We start from the raw sequence: 3,978 nt of genomic DNA, 5'->3' as shown, positions 1-3,978 counted from the left end.
TCAACTTTAATTCACTTTAATTGTCCTAAATGAGAATGATATATTACCAAATTAATCTGGCCGAACATATCAAAGCAGCAAAATCATAGATAAAATTAATAATACACCTCAATTTATGAAATATTTATAAATTTACGGTCTTCTAAGTCAATAAAATGATAACAATAAACCAGGGCAGGGGTCATGCTTAATTAAAAATAAAGAACCTGTCTTTGTTGAAATAATTCTTCAACAAGGCAATGAATTGAAATCAACCCTAAGCATGGGTGAAGATGATCAGGGAGATACATATGTGTTAAGCCAACCAATCATTGTTCAGCCGTTGGTTTTCCATGGAGGTCTTCCTGCTGTTTCTTCTTCTCAACGTCCACGCCAACCTGTCCATCTTATTTATCCAGGACTTGCCATTGATGTCATTGACTTTCCTTATCACTCCAAGTTATTTTGACCACATAATAAAACCAGAGGAAATAAAACTGTGCATCTAGTTATTTAAATAATAATATTAAAGAACGACAAAGCCAACAACAATGAAAACAAATGAAGAGTGAGTTCATGAGGAAAAATAAACCATGTATAGAAACGTGATTGGGAAGGAGTGCGACATGCAAGGATGCTTGTAGGTGGTATGTCGACGTCAGGATCACTAGGGGCCGGGGAAAGTTTTATCGGCCCCACGGTGGGCGCCAATGTTCTAGAATATTAATCATAAAGCAAGAAAGGATGAACAAAGAGCTTAGAGTCTTATTCAGGTAAGAAGTTGAACATCTATTATACATCATTGGCTCCCCATTATATAGTTGGTGAACCCAAACCCTAGTCAAAGATACATTACTAAGTTGACTAGGCTACATTAATAGGGGAGGAACTCAAGGGAATAATAATTAACTCCATTGACTAGTCTTGGGGATAAATGGAGGATGAATATAGACTACGCTACATGCTTGGTTGCCTTCCTTTTGCGCCTCCTTACTTCATTCTTGGGTCGTTCTTCCTGCTTGGAGGCACGCTCGGCCCAATCCAAATCCATGACGGTACAGTACGTATTTAAATATGTTATATATATATATATATATATAATATATATATATATATATATCGGAGATTTTGTGCTGGGGGCCTTTGAGGATGAGGCCTGTTCATTTGGCTCTTTTAATAATTGAAGAGCGGATTGAAGATTTTTCAGCAAGTCTTTTTCTGTTGAAGCTCCTGCAAGGGCCGCTGTGATGTGGGCCTTCTGATTTAGCAAGAGACTGGTTTGCGGACTTGCATGCTTGAGATATTTCTGATTGGTTTTGAACCATTGGCTCACATTTTCCTTGTAGGCTTTTGAAGCATCAAAGATCTTCCACCATTTGATGAGAGCCTGTTTGAAGAGGATTGGTTGGGTTTTGGTCTTAAGACCATAACGCCAAAAGGTTTATATATATATATATATATATATATATATATATATATATATTTCTAAATAGACTTATAACTTTGAGTCATTATATAAGTCAATTTGCTTAAATATATAAAAATGTCAATAAATATATAATATCCAGATATTATGATAAATATCTAATATATAGACATCATTAATGGTAAAATATATTTATATTAATCATATTTACAATGTACATTAAAAATACTAATCATTTTACTTAAATAGGCTAGCCTATAAGACTTAAAAGACTTTTTGAATGGCCTGAGCCTAGCCTTTTTAACTAAATAGACTTTTCAAAAAGCCTAAGCCTTGCCTATTTACCAATTTGGCCTGGCCTGGCCTGGACCTGTGGTAGGCTAGGCCGTAGGCCCTACGAATGGCGTGACCTATTTCCACCCCTAACCACAATAGCAAGGTTATCAGAACCGGACCGGTGATGAAACCGGTGAGGGCACCGGTTCAAGATTCACTGGTTCAACCGTAGTTCAACCGTGGTCCAACCGGTTTTACCGCTATATATTAAATAATATTATTTTTAAATAAATAGATAATATATAAGGTAATCTTAAATAAAAAGAATATCCACAACTTCATATTTCAAATGAAAATTACTTGTCAAACTCAAAATTAAGATTAGTACCCACCAAAATAGTAGGTTTAAACTTTAAAGTAACAAACTAACAATGCTTAACATTAGCATATCCATTATCCAAAATTTCAACGAGAATAAAGTAGCAAAAACTATCAAGTCAACTATCATAAGTCATAACTCATAAGTCATAACAATCACTAAGATCAACTCCATCATATGCTGATATGTTGGGATCTTCATATGCTCCACTAGCTGCACCACCATAGCTTCCAACATTTTCACCTAATTTAAAAACATGGAGAAAATTAAATTGTTTACTCTAGAAATAATACTTAGACAAAGTGAAACATAGTCAATATGATTTAACTATTAACCTCCATTAGTTCTTGATGTTTGACCAACTACTGGAGTTGAGTTATGTGTAAAAAGAAAATCATCAATGTCATCAGCATCAAATTCAGGGGTTGTTTCTTCTTCCTCAGCAACCCAAAAATCAAGATTGTCAATGGATTCATAATCAATAGGATCATAAGCTTTCTTGTTGTGAACAACCTAGAAAGACACTAAAAAGGTAAATAACAATGTAATTAAGTTAAATTAATGACAACCATGTTTTGATTTAAAGAAAGTTAAATACTTGTTCTTCAAACGCAAGTTGTAAGTAACATAAACAAGATCATTTAGTCTTTTATGTTCAAGTCTATTTCTTCTCTTTGTGTGGATACGTTCAAATAAGCTCCAATTTCTCTCACAACCAGAGGAAGATGATGTTTGACCAAGAAGACGGATTGCAAGCTTTTGCAAAATTGGAGCATCACCCCCGTAGCATACCCACCATTGATCTACAAAAGACATAGTTAGATATATATCATCAAATAATAAAATTAAGAAAATACAAGTATGCGCTTACCAGCTTGTATTGTTTTTGCCACTTTTTTAGCACCATTGGATTCAAAACTTCCTTTCCGCTCACGATACAGTTGCATCTCTTGAATGGCCTTTGTCAAGTCAATATTAAATGAGTTGATATTAAATATTTTAAGAAGTGCCTGCACTACCCTATTCTTCTCTTGGAACTTTTCATCATAAGAGAATGCAGGATTCAAAAAATAAGCGGCTGCATGAAGGTCGCGCTTTAAGTGTCTATCCCATCGCGCTTTAATAATTTCTGTGTAAGGCTTATACAAATCTTTCTTCTTTTGAAGCATTGTCTTGATTGCATTCTTTGCCCTTTGCATGCCCTCATATACGTAACCCATAGAAGGCTTTTCATCTCCATCAACAATTCTCAGTAATCGAATATGTGGAGCTACAAGATTTGTTATAAGAATGCATTGATCCCAAAATCTATTGTCTAGAATGATAGCACTTACAGCCTTTCCTGCTGCTGACTTGGATAACCTGTGACTAGTTTATAACCATGTGATTGTACACAAAGATGGTTACCTTCGAAGCCTTTGAAGCAAGGTCTGCAATATGAGGCATGCTACCAATATCCTTCAAAAGAAGATTCATACAGTGTGCAGCACAAGGAGACCAAAAAATTGTTTCATATTTGTCATGTATCAATTTACCAGCAGCAACATAATTAGCGGCATTGTCAGTTACTACATGGACAACATTGGCAGGCCCAACCCAGTCAATAACTTCAGAAAATAAATTGCACAATGTCTCAGCATCTTTAACAACATTAGACGCATCAACAGATTTCACAAATGTCATACCTAAAAGACATTAAACAAGAAATTCAATTAAAATGCTAGAATCATCATTCACATTAAGCATCAAAGAACTTTAAAAGATATAAAATAAATTACCATCAGGACAATAAACTAGAAAGTTTATCAGAGTTCTTTGTCTTTGGTCACTCCATCCATCAGCCATGATTGTACATCCTCTTTTAGCCCAACTTGCCCGATAAGTCTCAACAAGCAACCGACACTCTTTCTTACAATCT

This window comes from Lotus japonicus, chromosome 6, assembly GCF_012489685.1.
Source record: "Lotus japonicus ecotype B-129 chromosome 6, LjGifu_v1.2".
In the NCBI taxonomy this organism is placed as follows: Eukaryota; Viridiplantae; Streptophyta; class Magnoliopsida; order Fabales; family Fabaceae; genus Lotus; species Lotus japonicus.
The sequence above is the reverse complement of the archived record's forward strand: the minus strand, read 5'-3'. Positions refer to the sequence as shown.